The 11,394-nt window shown below is 31.3% G+C and overlaps 1 pseudogene; it reads left to right on the top strand.

Moving 5' to 3' along the window:
* Window positions 1-401: 401 nt before the first annotated feature.
* LOC148617769 (uncharacterized) lies at window positions 402-3,626 on the top strand (annotated as a pseudogene).
* Window positions 3,627-11,394: the final 7,768 nt, after the last annotated feature.

Here is an 11,394-nt window from a genome sequence, read left to right as displayed (position 1 = left end):
AGCTCTACACAGGATTTGAATTTTGCTGCAAATTTACATAGACATTTTTATTCTGCTTATAAATGTTCATTTTTATTTTTTGTGAAATACTTATAACATTCTCATTTTTTAGGAGTGATGTTTGTGTCTTGAAGTTATATTAACACAAAATGTAATTGATAACTGGTGTCAAGTTCATGATTAAGTAAGTAAAAGATGTAAATATAGTGCAAAATAGAGCTGAGTATATCATGAAGCAAAGTGTGTATCTCCTCATTTCCCCCTTTGTTGTATAAAGAAAACCCCAGTCAGAATATATTTGCATCTTTAAAAACAAATGGCAAACATTAGAGTTCGGATTAATTACTGATCCATCCAATTAAACACCACACTATTTGACAATTTTGTATGCTATATTGATATTTTGTTCCAGAATGCCTGACAGTGGACCGAAAGAGTACCCATGTGTAGATTGTGGATTAAGAACAAAACCTAATGAAAGGCGTTTTATTATTGGTCCAACATATGAACCATTCAGAAACTATTTAGGTGTAAATAGTTGTAAGGAAACCGATGTTACATGTACGACTTGCTATTCCAGATACCATAGATTGCCAAAAGCAAAAATAGATGTTGTACAGGAATGTAATGAAACTGAAGAATCAGACAATTCCAGGGACTCTGATTATGAGCCACCATCAAAGAAGGCAAAGCCAACAGCTATGAAAAGTCCTCAAACAATTCCACTGCCATTTTTTTCAACTAGAAAAAGTCACTCGTCTTGTTGCATATGTAAAAAAGGGGGTAACAAGTTTGTCTGTTTGTCCGCTGAAAATAGACATAAACTTTTTGTAATTACTGGCTGTCTCTTGTTATCTGGATCCAGATGCTGTAGTTAACATTTAACAACAGACCATTCTCTCAAGGAAGAAGCCATTGAAATGCTAAAAAATAGCAAGCTAATCAACAAACCTATTTCAATAAAACTGAGCTCCATTCCCTTATTTCAAATATCCATGCAGTAGCACAGAGAAATGAGAAAAATAGAAATGACTTTGACAACAGTAGAGGATTGGATGAAACTGATTACATGAATTTGACAGGAATTTCAAAATCTGACTTTGAGGATATGGTTTCACATGCCTGGTCAATTCGTGCTTCAAAAAACCTCAACATCAGAACCTGCATTGCACTACTCATGGTTAAACTTAGAACAGGGATGTCAAACTGTATGCTTTCAACCCTCTTTAACATAGAAAAGACTGGCGTTAGAAGAGCAGTATCAACCGCTCGTAAGGAACTAACTCGGAATTTCACTCCTAAATATTTAGGATTTCAACATATATCCAAGGAAAATATAATAGAAAATCATACAAGACCTCTAGCACAAGAACTTTTAGGGGATCTTGTTAATAGGCCTGCAATACTGGTTGTAGATGGCACCTATATTTTCATTCAAAAAAGCAACAACTTTAGATTTTAAAGAAGATCATACAGTTTACACAAAAAATTAGCCTCTTGTTAAGCCTATGATGATAGTGACAACAACTGGATATGTAGTATCTGTGCTTGGCCCATACCATGCAGACTCAAAAAACAATGATGCAAGCATCCTCAAACACAATTTCCAGACAAACATGGAGAATATCAAAGGCTGGCTACAAGATGATGACATTCTGATTGTTGATAGAGGCTTCAGAGATTCCATCAGTATTTTAGAAGACCTTGGAATTAAATCCCAGATGCCATCATTTCTACCAAATGGATAGAAACAACAAGAGGTGAGATTTTAGGATTACTATGCAATAATTGGCTCGTATATGATATATTCTAATGCAAAAAGGGATAATCAAAGTACTTAGGCAGTGAATCAATTTATATTGATCTTTCTTATTGTAATTTTGTTTTTGATAATTCATACTGTGAATTAAACTCTTGGACTCTCTTGCCGAAACATCACAAAAAGTCACAACATGTATCAATTTGCCATTCACAAAATTTAAATTTAGTGCCAAAAACGCATTCAGATTTAACTCGTGCCCTTAAAAAGTTTCCCATACTCGTTAAATCTAGTAATATTTTGGCTATTCACTCTTTCCAATTTATTATCTTATTAGTATTGATATTATATAATACAGTTATTTAGTTCTTTGGAAGTTATACAGGGCTTTTATAAATGAATATCTTCTCGATTAAATCTTGCACTTATTCGTGTTAACATACAGTATGCATTTACCTTACAAACATTGCTTCCTCCTTTTACTGTTCTAATTTTAAAACATATTACATGTTTTTTTCAGGCAAATTCTTCACGACTCATCGCCAAGTTACGTTGGATTGTAGAGTCTATTAATGGTAGACTAAAACAGTGGAAATATCTCCAAAACATAGTTCCAAATACACAAATTCCATATATTGGAGAATATGTTTGTTTGGTGGCAGCCATATGCAATAAATACAGGAAACCTTTAAACCTGGTGACCTAGAAAGTGACCAATTATTAGCAGCAAAAATGAAGGTAATAACATACACTACCAGAAACCAAGTAGGAATGAGATGGTCCATGTCTTCACTGAACTTTCATACCTTATTAATCTTAGGTTAGCTGCAGCCTTCCTTCAGATGTAATATATTCTTTATTGTTCATTAAAGACACGTGGGGTCTTGGATTTGTTTACCCTATTTTGGGGATGTTGTTTCTTTGACATATAATTTACTCCTCTGTTTCAATTATTTTTCATATGGTGCTAGCATATATGAACAACAAATATTTAGAGATTTGACTTGTACCATACGTTCTTAACAAACCCACATATTATAAGACAGCTACAAATACATATTCTTTATCTCTCTTTAAAGTTTTTTTTAAATCAATTTGAAACAAGTAATCAAATATATATATCAATGTCAATTATTTTATCAGCTGCAACATTTGCTTTAATTAATTGAGTCGCATGAATATTACATATTGAGGCATATTGAAGTAATGAAATAGTTACTACCAATAATATATTGAAGGATTGATACCACCAAATAATTTGTTAGTGTTTCATGCATACTGCTTAAATACTAGCTTACAATCATTAAAATATACTATAATTTGGTAATTCTATATTTTTATGTTTAAGTAATAGAAATAATGATTTAAAAAAAGGTAGAGGGGCCGCTTTCAGACAAAAGAACAGCAAAGTGGAAGAAGATAGATGAGCCAGGAATTCTAGCAGATTTCCCTCTAATGACAGAGGAAGAACTGAGGAATATAACACTTGGTGTCTACCAACTAAAGCTGGCACAATCCTATACAAATGAACACCTCGGTGATGATGGTACATATAGTTTTATGGTCAATGAAGATTTTGAAGGTCTGCTGAGGGTTAGACTCCAGAGTTGGCACACATCATTAAAGTCATATCTACTTTGGATCGAATATTACAGCAAATTACTGGTTGGTATTTGCAGTGTAGTGCTGATACCAGAGTATTAGGAGCGTGTGCTCATAAGTCATCAGTTCCTTGGTTTTAGGATATGCTCGACATGAAGGGAACATCAAATGTATAAAAAATTGGTCAAACTTGCTTGAAGATGCTGGTTTTGTACCAGAGTTGGTAGATGGCTCAGAAAGTGAAGAAAGTGCAACAGAAGAATGAAAAACTAAGAGATGTTTTAATTGTATTTTCACAACAAGTTTGTAAATGTTATGTATGTATTGGAAGTTTAGGTATATTTATCTATGATGCTGTTGATGGCGATCATAGTGTAGTTAATAGCACTGGTGTTTAAGGGTGGTTGGTGCTTAATGGTCTCAAAAATCATAAGCATCATTATACAATTACTATAATTTGATAGTTAACTTGATATGGTAATTAAAAAAGTAAATGAAATTGAAAGATTTGTACAATAGTTTTTTGAGATAAAGGCTGTTTTAACTAGAAAATATTTTTGTGGATTCTTCACAAATATGGGATGTACATGTATAATAAGTATGGCTAAAAGCCAGAAAATAGAGAGAATTAAAGTGTATTTGTACTTGGAAACAGTTTTAAAGTACATTCAGAATGCATTTTGTACCACTTTCTCATAGGGTTAATTACATAAATCTGTTATCTTAAATTCGAAGAAATCTTTCTTTTTGTTGTACTTTCACATGTTTTTACCAAAACATGTATAAGATATAAATATTTGTGTATATTGCCATTTTAAAAATTCAAAGTGCCTTATCCTATGACATTCTAACCCTTTGTATTTTTTTTTATTATTCCAATTTTCATGAATTCATCTAATGACTTATTCATCCTTTACACCATTTTAACCTACATTAATTCATTATTCAAAATTCCAAGAAATCCTCGTTTTTTTTGGTTGCATATTCCACCAACAAAATGTCATTAACATTGACTTTTGTGTACATGCATATTTCACAAATGTAAAGTGCATTATCTAATGACTCATCATCTTTTATTTCAATGAAGTTTATGTATTCCTTATTCAAATTCCTGTATATCCCTTTATTGCTGTATTTTCCATGTTATTCTAAAGAATTCTATAAAGCATTACTTTTTGTGTATATTGGTTTTTCCATTTTTTTTGGAACTTCAATGGTTTTACCGACTTAATTATGCATTCTGGGTATATTTCCTATCATTTAAATGTAAAATGCATTATGAATTAAAATTCTGATATGTGGTTACAATCATTTTAGGTAACCAGAAGTTTTAATTAAAAATTCCCAAAAATCTTCATTTTTGTTGTATTTTTCATGTTTTTTACCCCAAAATAACTAAAATAAGTATATTAAATTTTATTTCTTTTCTCTAAATTATACAGTACAGCATTATGCAATATATCCATCATTTCAACCATACCTATTATGTTCTATTAATTGTTATTTTGAAATTCCCAGAAATCACCAATTTTCTGGTTTTTTTTCATGTTTTTACCCAAAAATGGATCTCATAATGCACTTTTCAGTATTTTGTTTTAGCTCAAAGTATGAATAACATTATTTCTTAACATTTTATTAATTATTATGTTTCGTACGATGAAAACTGAATTATTTATAAAATAAAATTCAGAAATCCTTGATTTTTGTTGTTTTTTGCTAGTTTTGGCCCAAAAAAGAAAAAAAAATGCTTTGAATGATAAAAAAATGGTTATTTATGGTAACAAACAAGTTACAACAAAGAGAAAACCATAAAATCATTTACTTATAAAATTGGGCAAAAATGGCCCTTAATGACCCTTCTCCTTTCTCAAAAATGACATATTTCTTCAGATTTTAAGAATGCGAACAATTTTAATTTCAATAATGGTCCCAAATTATTGTTAAAAATATTAACGCTGGCAATATTAGTATCCGGTTGGTGGTTGCGACACATAAATCGATGCAATGGGGAATGGAGCAGTGGGGGAATAGAGATATTTGGAATGGGGTATGGGGCAAGTGGGATAGAGCAATGGGGGATAGGGCTATGAGGAATAGGGCATGGGCAATGAGGAAAAGGGTTTGGGGCAATTGGAAATGGGGGATGGGGCAATGGGGTATGGGACAAGTGGGAAGTTTATCCCATACAGGGACTGTATCAGCAAGTGGAGAAGCACAAAGAGAAATTGGTCGGAGTAACTGTAGTAAGTTGTTCTTTTTATTCAACTGAGATTAAAATAATTAAATGCCCTGACAATTTAGCAGCTAAAATAAACAACATGGTTTTGTTATTATTTTCTATAAAATGAATTACACAATACACATCCTCCTTGAATAAAGGAAATAACAAAACTTATATTTTAATATGACGTCCTGAGCAGGCTTTGAGACCAGAACTGTGTTTGATTTTCGATTGCTATAGGAGGAGTACGCGACTTATTGGGCGTAACATGTTTGTATGTATATTACAAAGCTTACAAAGGAGTTAATGAACGAGAAAAAATTTGTGTCACAAGTAAATTTAAGTAATGTATATTCACAACAAAGTAGTTGGCACTTTCACATGTAACCGCAAGCTCTATAAACAAATGTTTACAAAACAATACTTTATTTAATTCCAAATAAAAAGAAATACAAAAATGGAAAATAAAATTTAAAAAAATCTCACTACACATTGTACAAATGGCTGGTTTAAGATACGGTTAATGTGTGCAAAAAGATATACGCCAGTGAATACTTATACTAGAAAGAACCCATGTGAATCTTAAAGGGACCATCTCGAAAGTTTGCATTGTTTAGTGGGGTGAGCTCAATTTGGGTGCTGGAGGTAGTAGGTTCGACCCCCGGCCAACATTTTTTCAAAACCTCTATATTTAAATTCTTCTCCTCCAAGCACATATCATATTAGAAAAAAGAGTGACAACTGTTTGCCTCAGTGTCAAAATAATGTGTCCGAAGGGATTGGCGTACCAGGAATAAGACCGGAAAAAGACATCATTTCCTTGCCATAAGTAACCAATTAGTACAAAATTGACAGAATTTCTAAATCTTGGCAAACTGAAAGTAAATATGTTGTCCTTTTAATACACGAGTTTTCTTCGTTACATATGTATGAGCTTCTTTGTTTTGGATTAAAGATTAAAAATTCACATTTAACATTTTGAACACTTCAAGACTTATTAGTTGTTTATTATGTCATTAAAAGCATTTCCCATTCTCCATTAGCATTTTTAATGTATTAATACTACATGCGCTTATGTCACACAGTTCTCGGTTGTCTATCACATGTGGTTTTCGATAAATTACTGATGTCAGTAATGATGCTGTACATGAAAGAAAGAGACAGAATCAATGTTTACGATTAAATATCTTCATATACATTTACATTTGTATAGGCCATCACAGTTAAACATGTTAAGCTAACACATCATTTCACATTTCAATACTTCATGTTTGATCAAATAACGGTGAAAGATGAAACATGTATTCATCGCATTCAAAGAATGAATATATTTATTTAGTCAAATGAATATGTTCAACAAATATCTATTGAATACGAGGAGAATGTTTCTACTTTTTTTCATTATATCAGCATGGGTTGTCTCTTTGAGATATTACCCACACTTATTATCGTTATAAGAATGTTGAATAAAAAAGTTTTAATTAATATATATGTAACAAAAAATGAATGCCACCGTCCTCTTGATAATATCAGGGCAGATTGCTTCTCTGCTTACTATTTTTCCAGGAGCCACGTTTAAGAATTGGCTTGGATTTTTTCTAGAAGAATAATAAATGGGCTTCCGTAAAAAGCTATATTATTTTATATAAATTTACGCCAAAATAAATGAGATAATATAGATATGGTGTTTCCAACACGGGAACGTCCTTATTGTTTTGCAGATTCGTATTTTGTTTCACTTTTACATATTTTTCTATAGTTGATAAATGGTTGAGTCAGGGTGATCGAGGTTACTAAATAATATAAAGGAAATACTAACCCTGGACACTCATTGTTTCAAAATGTTTTATAGCAGTAGTCAAATTACAATGTTAAGACCTCTATATATACATACAAAGTTTCAAGTAGTAAATGTTGTCAGTTTAGGTGGGTAAAATCCCCATTTCTACGTATATGAACGTAAGTCATTTATATGACCCGTGGTGTACATTTTGCAAAATGTAGTTTCAAACCGTTTCTACTCGGTCACAGGTACGTACAGGAATATGGAAGATTGTAATAGTTTAAAAAACAATTTAAAAAATCAAGCTCCAACTAGTTGAAGACGTTCGTGTTCTACCTTACTTGCAGCTGGAGACAAGCTTTTTTTTAAATTCGTCATTGTTCCCATCCAACTTCGTTTTCACAGTGTACGTCTTCTTTTCCAGATATTGCAAGATTTTTTGCATTTTCTGAGAGGGCTGTCTGCGGCTTCTAGAGTGAGTTTCGAATGTCAGACCCTGCTCAAAGCTTGGTAACAAATAACCAACCAAGACGAAAAATAATAAGACACCGTATCCTTAATGAGCAGTGACTTGACAATATTAAGCAAAGGATCTTTTCTCTTTTAACTGTTGTTACTAACATTATTTACAATATAAAACATCACTTCAATATAATACTGTTGAAACGATCCACGCGATGCAATATCTTTAGTCACTTTGTTTAACTTTTTTATAGTGTACCCAGACAGGTACAAATGACCCTGGTCCAGTGATTGTAGCGTACTTTTTGAATTAGAGTATTAATTTCAGGAAGTAGCATTTTATATTTTATACAAGGAATAGCGACCATGAAGGTAAGCTGTGATTTGCTGAAGCATTTGAGATAAATATACCTATTTTACGTAGACCTCATATAGTTCATTTTTCTATTTTTTGTGTTTTCATTTTCTACTTTGAACCTAGCGAATTAAATTCACAATGTCCGTGTTATTAGGCAAAAGTTTAATTTTAGTGATACTATGCTCATTACACTGAATACGAAAAATATCAAGAGTAAAAAATAAAAAGCATTGTTCCTTCCATTAAGACAACATACAACAAAGCGTTTGACAACCCTCACTCTAAATAGTATAACTCGGCTGTAATAGAACAAATAATAGACGGCTGGTGGTATATGCTCAATATGAAAATTTCTACTTTTAGTTTGTTACATGTTATTGCAATTCGGATTACAAAATTTGCCCCGCTAAAAGTGTGTCAGCAAAATTAATGTAATGGATGAATGCATTACACTCCATATCATATGACTTATTGCATTGGTTAAATGACTATTATAGTTTGGGGTGCATAACTTCGTATCACATTCAGGAAGTTGAAATAAACCAGCAAAACGAACCCTTTAAGGTTAGATTAAGACGTCCGTTTATCAAAATACTTGTCGGATAATTTTGTGTGATATACATTGTAGGCTATAAATTAAAATTACAGGAACACAAAGAGAACAAAAAAATGAATTTGTTAACTCGAAAGAATTTTTAACGTAACACAAAGAACAAAAAATAACACAAAGTCTGCTGAAAATCCTGTTCTTCAAAATAGTGAACAAGACAAAAAAACTTGTGGCCTGTAGAAAGTTAAAGGTTAAGCCCATATGAATACATTTAAACCTCGATACGTTGAATAGAATGCATCATGCAAAATAATTTGAGTTATCCCAGGTTCATCCTAATGTATAAAAAAAACGAAATATATTGCGTAGTGTTGATTGTCTCTGTTTTTCTGCTACTTCATTTTATCAGGATACGTCGTAATTTTGTGAGATATTTTTGCATGTTGTATATTAGTTAGGTTATGTATGCTCAACGACATTGAGTGTTTTATAGGGGATCTTGTTAATTGTTTTCTACGCTGGTAATGTCCTTATTTCCTCTAACTTGCTGTTTTAACAATAATAATAATAATGTGGAATATCGTCAAACCACATAACAACGTTAAAATTTGTGATTTGATAGCAGTTAAACACCTCAGGAACGGTAGTCCGCTTGGTGTGTATGAAAAAAGATATCATTTCAAATGTCCTTGAATTACATTTAAAATTACTACGTCTTTTTATTTATCATGTCTATCATGGCGACGTCCGTGTGATGAAGAAATAAAATAAAAGCTACCCTTTATAAAGCTAATTTAGCAGTGAAAATTCTACAAGTTTCTGCAGATAAAGCTTACATTTACATGTTCCCTTTCAAAAGGTGTATTGTATAACAACAATTAAATATAGTACAAGCTTAATATGGTTCAATTGTCTCAGACATGGTTTGCCTATGCGACGTCCTCTCATTCTATTTGTCAAGTACCAGTAGTGAGAAAATCAACAATGTTATAAATGTCATAAGGCTCTTGAGAATTTATTAGTACAGTCATGCTGATTTATTTTGTATAACAATAATGTAATTTAAGGTTTAAAATCATCGTTGTGTTTGACCTGTATGTGTTTAACTTCATTGTGATGATATATGTTGATCTTAAAATTTGTTTTCGTTTTCTTCAATACGAGTCATAAATCAACCGTCCTAGTTTTTTTTTTATATCTTGTATCTCTTTTTTTGTAATAATTCGTGGGATTAGTTTTATTATTTGTTTTTGTTCTTGTTTTTGTTTTATTTTTGTTTTTTTGGGGATTTTTTGTATATTTGTTGTTTTTGTAGTCTTTGTTCTGTTTTGATTTTGTTTTTTTTTTTTAAGAAATAATGACAGCAATGACTCAAACAAGTACGACACTAAATGAATAATAGTATCAAGTATCAAGAGAAAATTATCATTCATTGTTCTGGAGATATACGGGAGAATAAGTTATGTAATGCCGTTTTTTTTTATTTTTTGTTTTGTTTTGTTTTGTTTTTACTTATTAATTATTTTATTAATTATTTATTTTGCCTTATTTGATATCTTTTCGAATTATCTTAGAAATAAAAGGAAGTATAGGTAGTTAAGAAATCAAATTCAATTGTATTATTCTATAAAACAAATGTCCCTTATTTGTTTATGCTTTTGAAGTTCATGTGTATGTTTGTTGGATGGAAAAAATGTATATAAAGACGCGAATGAAATTTAATTCATGTAATTGATATAATTCATTTTAATACAATCTATATCGTGTATTGAAATCATTTGTCAAATTTCTAATAAACATCGTATATAGGTAAAAGGTTGATCAAAGATCACCTTATACGCACTATTGTCACATTTATTAAAAATCATTCAGGATTTTTTTATATATGTAACAACCTTGTGTTGTTATCGTCTTCTTATTTCTCCTGGTTTCATATTTTATCTGAATTGTGTAAAAAATGTGAGGCCACAACATGATTAAAAAGTTTATTAATCGAAAAATCAATGCTAAGGAACTACACATCATGCCAGTGTAACTGTCTTTTTTAATAGCGAAAGTTTCTGGTACTTACATACATTCAGTTGCAATATCCTTTTTTAACATAAAGAATAAAATTAAATTAGCAAATTTATATAAAACTGTCGTACTTATTTCTTCTTTCTTTCCCGTTTTATGTTGCATCTAAGAGATAATAGAATCTGATTCGAAGGATTGTATATAGACAATCCTATTACATTACATCATCCGACTATTTTCTATGCCACAACAGTTCAGTGATTAAATTGTAATTGTAAAAATAAATCTTTAAGTTCCACATTCAGGAAGTTGGCAGCGTTAATTTCGTTTCAAATTAATGAAGGTAAGGATATTTTGTCTAATCATATATATATATATATATAATTGATACAGAGAAGATATGTTAACGTATAGAAAGGTCTGAAAAATTCCCAACGATGTTAGAACTGTCTAGGGCGCTGGACTTTGTGCAGGCGGTGTTGCCGTAGATGTCACAGCGGTACGAGATCGAGTCCCGCGAGGGAACGACCAAGAATTTGCATCGCAAATTTGACAGTTCTAACAACATTGGGAATTTTTCAGACCTTTGTATATATATTATTTGTTATTTATAAACTTATTTTTATTATTTTTTCATATCATA

Source organism: Perna viridis, chromosome 5 (genome assembly GCF_037379345.1).
Source record: "Perna viridis isolate PV_CMFRI_1.1 ecotype Kerala chromosome 5, ASM3737934v1, whole genome shotgun sequence".
Lineage (NCBI taxonomy): Eukaryota > Metazoa > Mollusca > Bivalvia > Mytilida > Mytilidae > Perna > Perna viridis.
This window is presented reverse-complemented; position numbering and strand designations above follow the sequence as displayed.